Raw genomic sequence first — 15250 nt, forward strand, 5'->3', positions numbered from 1 at the left:
CGGGCCCGGGCCTCGTTACGCGCTTCCTTCCTGGCCGCCGCCCACGCACGTGTGTCCACCTCCTGACCGCTGCTCGCTCCTTCCTTCTCTACACTGCCAAAGCTCGTGTCCCAGTTGCTGTACGCCTCCTCAGTCCTTTGAAGTTCTGTGCGCCGCATATGTTGCACTCGGAATCGCCGATGTACCAGTGAAACTTCAGATAGGAGCAGTTCACTGAGATGCTACTTTCCTGAATCTAAATTGATACCGTTACAGGCAGCAAAATATGATCCACCTGCTGTGTATGACAGGCGAAATACCCACGGAGGTCAAGAAGAATGTAATAACTCAAGTAATAAAATATTCCGGGCTATTATGCCGTGGTCGAAGGGATTTCACTTTAAATCCCGACCTTTCGTCCCCATCTGTGGAGGTCAGTTTCAAGGGTGGTCGTAGCTTTGTTGAATGACGGTTCACACCATGGCTGGCGTGGGTTTTCGGTAAACCGTGTGGCCCAAGCTTCGGCCCCACGGTTTACCGAAATCCCACGCACACATACCGTCACCTACACCGGATTCGAACCACCAAGCACAGCAAAAGCGAGACACCATAAAAACGTTGGCGATTAGCCGAGTGGTCTCAGGCGCTGCAGTCATGGACTGTGCGGCTGGTCCCGGCGGAGGTTCGAGTCCTCCCTCGGGCATGGGTGTGTGTGTTTGACCTTAAGATAATTTAGGTTAAGTAGTGTTCAAGCTTAGGGACTGATGACCTTAGCAGTTAAGTCCCATAGGATTTAACACACATTTGAACTTTTGAACATTCATTAAGGACATGACTGACCGCATAGGAAAAACATTGAGAAAGCGGATCCGCGCGGGGTATCTCGCGGTCTGAGGATTGGATTGGATTGTTTGGGGGGAAGAGACCAAACAGCGAGGTCATCGGTCTCATCGAATTAGAGAATGAAGGGGAACGAAATCGGCCGGGCCCATTCAAAGGAACCATCCCGGCATTTGCCTGGAGCGATTTAGGGAAATCACGGAAAACCCAAATCAGGATGGCCGGACGCGGGATTGAACCGTCGTCCTCCCGAATGCGAGTCCAGTGTGCTAACCACTGCGGCGGTCTGAGGCATCTTGGCCGCGCGGCTCCCCCCGTCGGAGTTTCGAGTCCTCCCTCGCGCGTGGCTGTGTATGTCGTCCTTAGCGGAAGTTAGTTTAAGTTAGAATAAGTAGTGTGTAAGCTTAGGGACCGATGACCTCAGCAGTTTGGTCCCATACGACCTTAACACAAATTTCCAATTTTGAAAAAGCGGAACATCCCGGTAATTTACGTACCCACACTGGAGATACAAGATCACCTAAAATCGGCCCAGGATGCTCACCAACCGCCGGAAAAAGCTGGAATTTATGGGATACCGTGTCTTTGTGGGGAGGTGTACGTGGGTACTACAAAAAGAACTGTTAAAAAACGACTCGAAGAGCGCAAGGGCAATTGCAGAAGAGGGGTGATTGACAGCTCAGGTGTTGCGGAACATGCTTTACAGTCTGGAGACCACTGCATTGATTTTACTCGAGTACTGGCAGCCACAAACTGATAGCACGAAGGGCTATGCAGAGAGGCCATCGAGATTATGAAACACCCCAGGAATTTCAGTAGGAAGGAGAAGGGTGTGAAACTGAATGAAATTTGGATTCCAGTGTTGAAGAAGATGTGCACCAGTCTTCCACGATGGGATGATAGTAACAGCGGACGACGCCAGTCGACAACAGCCAATTGCGCTCGCATATTCAAAACATGTGACGTCACACCACTGCGTGGAAGCGGAATTTTGCTGTAGTCAGTTGCGAGCCAGGCAGAGGTCCGTCCACTTGAAGGTGGAGATAGAAGGTTGACAGTGACCCCGGTATCAGCACCAGATAGATGGCGCGCCAGCGGGGGGTAAGCCGTATGGTCGTGTGGCACATTCTCCACGACGACTGTCACTATGCGTATCACTTACAACTCGTGCAAGTCCTATTATTTACAGATTTGCCCCTGAGGCGACTGTTTTGTCCGATGGTCAGTCGCACAAGTCACCACAACGCTGGGATTTCCGTCACCCATCCTATTTACAGATGAGGCTATCTTTACGAGGGATGGTATCGTCATCCTTGACAACGCCCGCCTTTGGGCTACAGAGAATCACAATGGTACGGTGACAACGGACGATGAGCACCGATACATCCTCAGTGTGTGGGCAAGTGATTACTCGGGACCGGCCAATGACCGGCCAATAGCGCGTCAAAGGCGTGACTTACATCAAAGAGTCGTGTAGGGCCCCTAGGAACACCCAGAAGTGCCACAACACGATGTGGCATGGTGTCGACTAACGTCTGAAGTAGTGCTGGAGGGAATGGACCCCACGAATCCAGCAGGGCTGTCCATAAGTCCGGAAGAATCCGAGGGGTGGAGATCTTTCTGAACAGCCCATTGCAAGGAATCCCAATTACGCTCAATAATGTTCATACCTGCGAAGTTTGTTGGCCAGCGGAAGTGTTTAAACTCATAAGAGTGTTCCTGGAGCCATTCTGTAGCAATTTTGCTGATGTAAGGTGTCGCATTGTCCTGCTGGAATTGCCCAAGTCCGTCGGAATCCATAATGGACATGAATGGATGCAGGTGATCAGGCAGGACGCTTACGTACGTGTCACATGTCAGAGTCGTATGCAGACGTATCAGGGATCCCATATCACTCCAACAGCAGTCGTCCCACACCATTACAGACCGTCCACCAGCCTGAACAGTCCCCTGCTGACATGCAAGGTCCGTGGATTCATGAGGTTGTCTCCATAACCATCAGCGCCGACCAGGCAACATTTAGTCATCGACAGTCCAATGTCGATGTTGACGGCCACAGGCGAGGCGTAAAGCTTTGTGTCGTGCAGTCGGCAAGGGTACACGAGTGGGCTTTCGGCTCCGAAAGCCCGTATTGATGATGTTTCGTTGAATGGTTCGCACGCTGACACGTGTTGATGGCCCAGCAATTAAATTTGCAACAGTATGTGGAAGGGTTGCACTTCCGTCACGTTGAACGATACTCTTCAATTGTCAGTGGTCCCGTTCTTGAAGGATCTTTTTCCGGCCGCAGCGATGTCGGAGATTTAATATTTTACCGGATTCCTGATATTCACGGTACACACGTGGAATGGTCGTACAGGAAAATCCCCACCTCATCTCTGCCTCGGAGATACTGTGTCCCATCCCTTGTGTGCCGGCTTTAACACCATGTTGAAACGCACTTAAATCTTCATAATATCCGATTGTAGCAGTAGCAACCGATCTACAACTGTGCCAGACATTTGTTGTCTTATATAGGCGTTGCTCACCGCAGTGTCGTATTTTGCTTGTCTGCCTATCTCTGTATGTGAATATGCATGACTATACCAGTTTTTTTGGTGCTTCAGTGTATCTGTACTTCCTGTGGGTGAACCTGCCTCCACCGCTGGAGGACGAGCCTTTGGTGGTAGGAAGGATCATGCAACAAGATGATGATGCTCCACCACACTGCCCTCTTGAGCGTGCATCCAAAGCAATAATATAGACAAATCATTCCCACTTGCCTGGTGTGTTCACGTGTGCTTACATTCATCGAAAACTACAATGTCAAAGATCTTTTAGCTCCACCTTCAAGTCGGTGTACCTGCCTTGGAATGCATTTCTGGTCAAAGACGCATATGGACTTTCTTGCTCCTTGTCCTCTCGGGGATGATTTCCTGCAATTTGCTACCATTTAGCAAAACCGTCCTATACCCCTCACGGTTAACTGAAATTGACTTAAGCTTCTGGTCTACGTCAAGGCTTGGGTTCACATTGAAAACTATCGCGAAAGACTTTGTGGCCAGAACAGCCAGCTCGATTGCACACACTACCTGAACAGCTTCGCAGAAATGTGAGGTTGGAGGAGACTGGGTGTGAGAAAAACGCTTCGTCCGTGCTGTAACGCCGTCCCGGCGAGTGCGGTCTTTTGCAACAACCTTTATTTCCATTCCGAGAGAAGTACGCTGCCCTCCCGTTCATTCCCGACGTGCCTGCGGCGTTTCTTGACATTTCTCGCCGTGAGGAGGCGAGCTTTTCTGTAGACGCGGCAGCGCGGAAGCAAACAAAGACGGAGGGGTGGGGGTAGCTAGCGCCAGCCCTTTGAGCGCAGACAATGGCCTCCACCTGTTGCTCGCGCTGGCTGCCTCGGGCGCTTAACGCTGCCGCCAGTGGGCGCTTTTCAGACTCGGAAACGCACACTCGTGACGAAAGGCGAAGTCGCTGCTAGCAAAAGGCAGAAAGGGGTCCGGGAAGGAGAAGCATTGCCACCCACCAGCAGCCACCAGGTCAATATGAAAAACAAGTCCCTCAATACCATTCCTCCAGTTGCACCATTGGATCCGGAAAGGCGAAAATAAGAACTGCAGGTGCTGAGAGACTAGTGACTACTCGTATAGAGCTCTGGGAGTCAACAAGGATTTCGTAGAAGCTTTTACAAGGTGGGCAAAATAAAAGTGTCCTGGAAAATATTTCATGCATCTTAGGGTCGGCAACCCGACTTTTTCTGTGAGCCGCCTACTAATGGTCCCTGTGGTCACTGAAGCACCAGTTGCGCGTCGGTCCGATGATATCCCGATATGAAGTGGGACAAGCATGTAATGGCAGTTGTGGGGAAGGCGGATAGTCGTCTTCGGTTCATTGGTAGAATTTTGGGAAGATATGGTTCATCTGTAAAGGAGACCGCTTATAGAACGCTGGTGTGACCTATTCTTGAATACTGATGAGCGTTTTGGATCCCTATCAGGTCGGATTGAGGGAGGACATAGAAGCAATTCAGAGGCGGGCTGCTGGTTTTGTTACTGGTAGGTTTGATCATCACGCGAGTATTACGGAAATGCTTCAGGAACTCGGGTGGGAGTCTCTAGAGGAAAGGAGGCGTTCTTTTCGTGAATCGCTACTAAGGAAATTTAGAGAACCAGCATTTGAGCCTGACTGCAGTACAATTTTACTGCCGCCAACTTACATTTCGCGGAAAGACCACAAAGATAAGATAAGAGAGATTAGGGCTCGTACAGAGGCATATAGGCAGTCATTTTTCCCTCGTTCTGTTTGGGAGTGGAACAGGGAGAGAAGATGCTAGTTGTGGTACGAGGTACCCACCGCCACGCGCCGTATGGTGGATTGCGGAGTATGTATGTAGATGTAGATGTAGATATCACACATTGCTGCCAACATCGTCGAATAGTAGCATCGCTTCTATTCAAATGTCGAGCGATTCGCCGATTACTCCGGTGTGCGCACATTTGCCACGATTTTACCTGCTCCGAGGGGTTGGGTCCCTTGTCTCTCCCTCCCCCTCCTCATCGCTAATGCGCAGTAAAGGTACTTACTGAGCTTTCCGCTGGTTTACTTAACATAGGAGCGGAATCTCTTTGGATTTTCCGCCACATTTCTAGAGAGCCTTCCGTTGTGGAAACTATTAAATGCATCTCGCATTGCAATCCGCACCAAATTTCGAGCCTCAGTGAAACTTCGCCAGTCTTGGAGATTTTGCGTTCGTCTAAATTATACGTGCCTTTTTCGGTGCTCCTGCAGCAGCTTTCTGTCGTGTTTCCTGTACCATGGGGCATCAGTTCCGTCTCTTATTAGTTTATATGGTATGAAACTCTCGAGTGCTGTTGATACTATTTCTTTGCACTTAAGCCACATATGGTCTTCACTTACATAGTTTGGATGGATTGGAGACTGTCTCTTAGAAAGACGTCAACCTAATTTATAGCTGCTTTTATAAATAGATATATTTCGCGTTTAGTTTTGGTGAATTTCTTTGTTACGGAATTGATCCTCGGCCGACTGTGTGTTCACTAATCCCTGTATCCGTCGTGATGCTCAGGATTATTTGTGGCTAAGAGGTAAAGTGCGTTTTCGTAACCATTTATAATTTGAATGGCCTCGTGAACTAATTGTTCAAAATAATTTTAAAAAAGCATTTAGAACAATTACGGAAGTTGTTTTCTGTCTACAATAGGGTCTGAAAATGTATTTTTGTCAACATACGGAAGATGATCGAAGTCTCTGCCAACTATAATTGTATGAGTAGCGTACGTATTTGCGATGAGACTCGAGTTTTCTTTGAACTGTTCAGCAACTGTTTCATCTGAGACCGGGGGTCGGTAAAAGGAGCCAGTTATTAATTTATTCCGGTTGTCGAATCTAACCTCTGCCCATACTAAGTCACAGGAACTATCTGCTTTAATGTCGCTTGTGAGCTGAAACACACATTACAATATTTTTCCTTAAGTTGTGCTTCTTGTTTCTGTTGTAGTGCAGATCATTACAATTACGGCTTTTCCCTCCAAAACCTAGCATGCTTTCTCTGTGTCCCTGTAAATACCAGAGCTAAACAATGTAGAACAACAACGTACGTTACAAGCATGGCATTCTTTATTACTTTATTTCCTTATTTCTAACGTTTTAAAATTGTACGTCGACCTCAGATGACATGTCAATCATAGATGTTCTTATCTCTATTTAGTGAACGTATTTTCAGTCATGTTTTGAACATTGTCCCGCTACACTTTATTAACTAATGTTTCGCCGCAAGGGATATCGGCTTTTAGAGAGTAAATTAATATGGAGTATGTCGTTATTCTTTTCAAGCATTCCCATTTCTTCTTTCCTCATTGTCTTTTGGGCATGCAGTTGTAGTAATTAGAATAGGCACAAATGCAGTGATCAAAAAGAAATGATTAGCGTACATTGGCGTTCTCTTTACATCGTTCCTTTCTTGTTGCTCCCATGCCGATGGACTGTTTCTATCGCAATCAGCAAGCGTGAAAGGAAGCTACCCTACAACAGAGGGATCTATATTTATACTTGGCAGAAGTAATTACATACTGACATAATCGTCGGTATTGCTTTCGTTTCCCAAAAGTTATAAATATTTCGATTTCGGAAAAGAAGCTCTGTATTTCGCCAAGATGTCGAAGAAGAAGGTCCCTGACGTAGTGGTTGTATCGAGTAAGATGTGGAGACGGCGGTTTGAAAGCGGACAGAAGTACGAGGAAGGGCGTCCCTTACCTGAGGGATCGCTGCTCAAACTAACTGGCGAAGGGGCAAGTGTCGCAAATGTCCGGCGTGGCAAATGTCCGTCATTCGATTACTCCAACCGGCTTCTTTGAGCCCAACTACGCGGCCTCTCTCAAATGCTGACATTGTATATATTGTTCACGCGCCTGTCTGCGAAGCGTAGTTACTGTCTAACTGAGCACACGGAATGAAATTAACAAAGACTTTATGCCCTGGTAATCGACATGTCCCCTGGTATCGACAAGTCTCTCCTAGCTGCGCGGCGAAATTGCGTTGGAGCGTCACACACATTCATCCATCCGCCGCCAAAGTTTACAATTTTGCATTTTCCGTCGATGCCTGTGACAGAACAAAACCCATGGGAACTGAAAGCTTCTTAATGCAAGTGCCATGTTCCCAACGACCCCCCGCCCCCCCCTCCGAAGTATCAGTAGTCTTTGGTTTAGAGATATATGAAAACAACTTGAAATTAACGATCCAATTTGAATTCCCACTGTATCCAGACACTTACTAGTGGATTTACTCCCTTTGTTCAACACACTATAGCCGGTTAAAATTACTTGGTAATTGACATTTCACACGTTGGAGCTGCCTTCCTCCAAGAGCAATCGACGTCACGTCCAAACTGTTCGCTGTTGACAAGCTGCCGCCTGTTGTCTGTTCACTTCCACTGTTTGGCTACTGTTGTGTAAGGAGCATGCATATTTCGTAACAGTCTCGTGTGTGTGTGTGTGTGTGTGTGTGTGTGTGTGTGTGTGTGTGTGTGTGTGTGTGTCTGTGTGGTTTTTCGTGAAATCCGAAGAAAAATGTTCAAATGTATGTAAAGTCTATGGGACTTAACTGCTGAGGTCGTCAGTCCCTAGTCTCACACACTATTAACCTAAGTTTAACTTCCGATAAGGATAACACACACACACACACACACACACACACACGCACACACACACACACACATGCCCGAGGGAGGACTCGAACCTCCGACAGCGGGAGCCGCACCAATGTTTTGGTTTGTGTTGCCGACTGTCAAATATTATCGCCAAAGATCGAATGTTATTGCCAACTTTCGAATGCTTTTCACAGGAAAAAAAATTAGTGATGAATTTGATTTTCACATTTTTATTCAATAATTTTACTCATTATTTTACACGATTTGGTGAAAGGTGGCTGCGGACCCCCTACAAAGAGCCGGCGGACCCCCAAGGGGTCCGCGGACCACACGTTGGGAAGCCCTATATTAGAGTTTGTCGCCGCTCCATTCGCGTATTGAGCGCCGAGAGAATGACTGCTTAAATGACCCCATGCGCGTTGAAATTAGTCTAATCTTGTCTTCGCAGACGCAAGAGGGCAATATGTAGGTGGCTGTAGTATATTCATAGCTTTCTCACTATATAATGTTTCTTGAAACTTTTTTACTAGAATTTCTACGTGATAGCCGGAGTCTTTCTTGAAGTGCTTGCCGTTCAGGTATTTCCAACTTTCCGCGACTCTCTGCTATGTGTCAAACAAACCTGTGACCATTGCTGCTGCCCTTCATTGTATGGATTATCGTTTTTAGACAAATTTTGTATGGGTCGCGTATACTTGTGCAATGCTCATTGATTTATCAGAATTAATATTTAAATCTTGTTGTATTATTGTTCTTGGGAAGGGAGTGTGTTTTACCTTGGTCCACTTCTCAGACTTTCTTCTCTAGTCAACACTGTAATATAAATTTAATTTTTTTACTCCCTTTTCAAATGAAAGCATTCACTTTTTATGTGCTGCAGTTATTTTTCTGAATTTAAAGAAACTACTCTGGAAAATTAAGGTTTCTCAGAATGGGAAAACACGTTACAAGACACAACATGGTCATGTACATAGCAACAAATATTCGATTGAAATTTACAAACGTTGCAGTCGAGTAAATCTTGTCAATACAGTATATAATAACCTCTCTATTCAAACTCTCTGGCAGATTAAAACTGTGTGCCGGACCGAGACTCGAACTCGGGACCTTTGCCTTTCGCGGGCAAGTGCAAAGGTCCCGAGTTCGAGTCGCGAAAGGCAAAGGTCCCGAATTCGAGTCTCGGTCCAGCACACAGTTTCAATCTGCCAGGAAGTTTCGTATCAGCGCACACTTCGCTGCTGAGTGAAAATCTCATTCTGGATTCTATCTATTACGTATTACTCTACTACCCACCAATCATTAATAAGTGAAAACAAATTAGCCAGAAGTATTATCAAAAACTAAAACGGTGCTAACTTACTCTCTCTTCTCTCCCTGCTAAGTAACGACCACGACTCGTGTGAAGACAGTTTTATAAAATTCCCTGGAGCTTGTAAGCAGTTGACGAGTTTTAGAATATGCTACCGTAGTAATCCACAAATACGTCGTAGCCAACCAATACTATTCCCACACTGAGTACAAACTTAGATTCCCAGAGTACACTATACTGCCATAAACATGGAATATATACACCACAACACGTTTGTGGCTAAATATAACGCCCCTTGCTGTCAAAATTAATTAGGTGCGGAAGGCTTCCTAACTGAGCGGATGTACGAACGCAAGTAATTTAGCAGCTAGCATTTCTCCTTGCACTTGACTGAACTTATCCCTCCACATACAGAAGCGCCTTCAGTCCAACTTAAACCAATGCAATCAATGAAATACGTAAATAAATATAAAGTACTGCTGTAATGGTGATTATAGATGTGTACCTGTTAGCTATCGAAAATCTATGTGTGGTCAAATAACGCAAATATGTTTTATGTAAAACGTTATTCACAGAGTAAGTGGACTGAACATATGCTTGCAACGCGAGTTAACAGATTAGTGTCGCAAGAATTCAGATCGATTACAATAAGAAATGTTAATTGCTGCTTGGGGTAGAATCATGTAGCAAGGTGAACTATAACTGGAAGTAAATGATTTGTAAAACAACCAATACTTGCATGCAATAGAAGTGCTGAGAAGCGTAAGTGCCTATAAAGCACACTGTCACCGATTTTGAGATACTAGCATGTATGGGTTCTCCTGACGTATATTGATTTTAGCGGTGAACCAGCTGTAGCCCCACACTGTGTACTGTATATGAACATTCATGAAAACCTTTTATCATCGATTTCTCGTATATTCATTTCAATATGGGCCCAAAGCACAAAGCATTATTTTGTTGCTCTGCACTGCTCAATTGTTATGTAGGGTACACAACATAATGTAATGTCCATGTCATGTAAGTAGTTGTAATACTTCATGATCGGAGGTATATCGACAGTTTTATCTGAGCCTAAGACCACAGAAAGTATTTAATGAATATAAAGAAGTGTTGGAATAGGTCATAATTGTGTGTGTGTGTGTGTGTGTGTGTGTGTGTGTGTGTGTGTGTGTGTGTGTGTTACGGTCTGATTTAGTTTCACATTGATGACAAACTCTACAACTGTGAAAAGACACTATGATAACTAGCCTATACATGGAAATTTTGTGAATTAATATTAATAATTAATATATCATAACAAAGTGAATACATTATTTTTCATAGGAAGTATAAGACGTTAAAAAACAATTCAGGCTATGTGACTGATACTTTGTCTATAAATTGTATTTTCACAAACATCTATTTTTCTGACAACTTTATTTCTGTACTTTCGACCCTTATGGTTCTCAGTGCCCCAATAAATAACAAACTACTTTCGTATGCAATTTTAATTTGAAGTAACTGTCGACTAAGTACAATGATATATTCTGTTTCATGACAACTATATTTTAAAATTCGTGAATTCCGGTAAATTAATATCGCCTTGGTCTTATCCACAAACTAGTTGAAAGGCAGTCCCATAAATGACAATGATGTAATAAACATTGATAGTAAGTCTTTCATAAAATGTAATGTAAGCACCTATACTTAATATAAACGGATTGCAAAGTTCTGACCGCGAGTAAAGTCTAATGGGTGACAAACATAATTAGTGCACAGCAGAATACCGTTAATCATCACTTTAAGAGATATGAACACTGTTTTACCGTGCAGCACTCTTTAATCAGATGTTAGATACTCTTACACGTTTGGAATACAATTTAGAACAAAGAGTCCACAGTTCAAGTCACAAAGAGCTATCTGTCTACCTCCACTTGAAAAGCGGTAGAACAGTAAAGTTCCTGTCTCTCTTATGACCACAAAGAGCACGTAAATTGTTCGTTTTGCTGCTCTTTGAACCTGATGGCTGCTGATTTTGAGAAAAAGTGGCGTCTCTTCGTCATCTTCTTCCTTCCATCGTCTCTCCAGAGGATAATTTTACTTGTGATTACTTCTGTCTTCTCCTGCTGTCTTCCGTTATTGCTCATACTCTTCTGCGGCGATCTATGGACCATTTCTTCCTCTTCACTAGTGACCAGAATCCAACCCTCTCCTTCTGAAACGTTTCACGTACTGTTCGTCCTTCCTCGTAAATAAAGACGTTCTCAGCTTTGTAACTGTTCCATCTGAATTTCTTCTTCCTACAACACTGACAAAACTGTTCTTTTCTTCAGAATTTAATGAAACTTTGCCCGATTTTTACCACACCCGCGACTTACGAGACCATCTCGAACAGAACTGCTCATCAGTTGTCTCTCCTGTGCTCATGAAAAATTTATACACAGATTATATTTTCCCCTACGGAGCCGAGCTTCCAGAAGTACAAAGACAAGAGAGAAATTACACTGAGATAAAGTTACAATGAAATGACAACATCAATGTACATAACTATTTTTCCTTACGTTTTCATACATAACATGACTCTACATCTACATCTATGCTCGGATGCCACCTTCCTTGCAAAGAAAGAAAATAAGGAAGATATGTGTAATTTCATATTGGTTACTCTAGGATACTGAAACAAAGATACCAAAGGAGGGCCAAAATATGTCCATTTCAACCAGTAACAAGTTAATAAAAACTGTTGGAAACAAACACAAATGTCCATATTCAAGACAGGTAAAACTGTTAAGACATGAAATAAACTCAGTAAGCTTGCATTATCATATATTTCATGATAAGAAGAACTTCTTCCGTTTCAAGGTACAAGATGGTGCACGACCGACGAAATATGGTTTAACTGCGCAGATCTTACGTAGATAATTCTAGAAATATTTAGCATTTTAACTCACCATAACATTCTGTACCCGAAGAATTAACAATATATTCCAAATAGCTTCAATATATTATACAGCACTTAACTGTGTAGAATGCGAAATATTTATAAACGCTGAGCAAAACACAACCTCAAATATAACAACAACAAAAACTGTAGAAAATGGCAGAATCTTCTTTTGGCGGTCTCTAGTGCGCATTCCTTCATATGATACATAATCAGTCACTTGACTGAGTAACGGAACAAAAACGATTCTTTGTTTGTACGTCGCTATACTCTACGTACAACACTTTCATGTTCTCCTCCTGTAAAGAAAACCCTTTTCTTTCGATTGACAGAGCACAGCAATCAGTCGTCCTTTTCTTTCTGGTTTTATTAGGAAAATCTTGATTTTGGCTAGTGCCTAATAATGTCTAATCAATGCTGAAAAATACAAGAAGTACATAATCGGCCGATATTATCAAAAGTTACAATCCGTGGCATAACCTATAATGGATAGGCACTAGCCGAAATTTTGATTTGCGTAATAAAACTTGAAAGAAAAAGACGATTGATAGCTGTGCTCTATCATTTGAAAGTCATATCACAGTCATTGAGTGCTCCCACATTCCTAATGGAAGGTACGTTGATGGAACCCTTTTCTTTATAGAAGTAGAAAAGGCTTTTGACCTAGAACCAAGAATAATAACACAGCAAGCATTACGTTCGCATCATATCCCGGAGTAATATGCACGACTTATTATTACCAATATAGCAATGTCCGAACTTGCGTCAAGAGTTCTGCAGGCGCAGCAAAGAGCTTTGATGTTGATGTAGTTGTGCATAAGGGAAGCGCCCGAGGTCCCTTACTGTTTAGTGTTGTACTGGATTATTTAACTTTAAGATACAGAAACCAGCACCGTGTAATCTGTTATATGCTGGTGATGTACCCACCCTATCTGATAACATTCAGCAAATACAAGAGAACTTTGAAGAGAGGAGGCACATGAAACAAACGCCTCAGGCATCAGTAGAACAAACACCACTTTCATGATGTTCAAATGGTTCAAATGGCTCTAAGCGCTATGAGACTTAACATCAGAGGTCATCAGTCCCCGAGACTTAGAAACTACTTAAACCTAACTAACCTAAGGACATTAGACACATCCAAGCCCGAGGCAGGATTCGAACCTGCGACCGTAGCAGCAGAGCAGTTCCGGACAGAAGCGCCTAGAACCGCTCGGCTACAAGGGCGGCCCTTCACAAACACTACAGGTTGTTTGCGCAACTACACAGATCTGAAGATGATCCACGGAGATCGAAAAAGTAAAATATGTGGAAATGAGTCTGAAAAACAAACGATATACAAAATTTTTGTTCTTCATATCACTTTGCATATTGGCCAAGCAGCTGATTTGAGGTCTTCCTCTCCCTATCCTCTCTACATTCATGGAAAGACACTTTTTCACGACACGTTATGCGACCGTACCATCTCAGTCTGGAACGTGGGAGCTTTTCGCTTAAATACCACTTATAAATTCGTTGCGCACGTCGTCTTTCACTGTTACTCCTCCGGACCACCATAACAAGCGCATTATATGGGGGGGGGGGGGGGGGGGGGGGGGGGGGTCGCTCCTGTTTATTTTTTGATGATCAGACAAAAATGGTTCAAATGGCTCTGAGCACTATGGGACTTTACTTCTGAGGTCATCAGTCCCCTAGAACTTAGAATTACTTAAACCTAACCAACCTAAGGACATCACACACATCCATGCCCGAGGCAGGATTCGAACCTGCGACCGTAGTGGTCGCGCGGTTCCAGACTGTAGCGCCTAGAACCGCTCGGCCACCGCGGCCGGCCTGATGGCCAGACTTGATTGCTATAGTATAACGCTAGTCTTACAGGTGCTTTGAATATTGATTGTTGGCCGTATCTTCAGACTTGCTCTCTAAAGTTTTTCCTATCGTTGTTTACTCTAGGCTGGATTTCGGGAGGGCTGGAGCTTCTGCTCCGTAGCAAAGGGACTTTAACTTCAGGTCTCCCACTGTGCGGTTTTACGATGAGGGAGTGTCCCCAGGGGGAGGCAGCAGCCAAGACTCGGAGAGGGCGCAGTGCCGCACGTGCGCCGCTGCCTACTGGCTGCAGGGTCTGGCGGGGCCAGGAAAAGACGCCGGATATGCAAATTTACGCCCCTCCCGACCTCGGCCACCGCCGCCTCCTCCTCGCCGTTCCAAAATACCGCCCAAACACCGCCCGCGCCAAGTGTTATTAGCAAAGGAAATGGTCTTTCCGGCCAGCTGACGTCTCCAGGTCGCAGGGTAGGGAAAGGGGGGGGCGGCTGGAGGGATGGGGGAAGGGGGGGAGGGCGAACCAGACAGCGCGTAAATCGCGCTGCCCACCCGTTTCCTGTGTAGCCGTAATAGCAATATCGCCACGGCTCACCACGTGCCGAGCCGGGACTCACACCACTACCGTGAGACAAACCGTCCCTGTACCTACAACACTGTCCTTTAGTGAGCTTGCTGTGCATCTGTGTGACTGCGGGGGTTGCTGTAGTGTAGTGTTGTGTGTGACTTGTTGTTGCTGAGTATGGATCGAAAGGTAGTTAGTCTGGAAACCGTTGCCAAGGAGGTGGGTGCTGTATTGGTCAGCACATTCTCCAGATCCCTTACTCTTTGAAAACATCGGATCCCGAGGGTCTAGCATCCCACTACTCGGGAGCTACTACGAATGACGTAATCTTGCATTGGTCATCTCAGATTAGTTCCGTTTACGTCCAGCCGGATTAGAGGCACTATTGCGCCTGAGATGTCAGGTCTATGTATTCTTCCTACTGCACTGTATGCGTACAGTAAGTAAAATTACTTTATTTGCTTTCCTGGTTGATGCTGCAAGTTTAATGGCCAACAATGTAGATTCCTTATTAAAAAAATGGCTCTGAGCACTATCGGACTTAACATCTTAGGTTATCAGTCCCCTAGAACTTAGAACTACGTAAACCTAACTAACCTAAGGACATCACACACATCCATGCCCGAGGCAGGATTCGAAACTGCGACCGTAGCAGTCCCA

The sequence above is a fragment of the Schistocerca serialis genome, chromosome 4 (genome assembly GCF_023864345.2).
Source record: "Schistocerca serialis cubense isolate TAMUIC-IGC-003099 chromosome 4, iqSchSeri2.2, whole genome shotgun sequence".
In the NCBI taxonomy this organism is placed as follows: Eukaryota; Metazoa; Arthropoda; class Insecta; order Orthoptera; family Acrididae; genus Schistocerca; species Schistocerca serialis.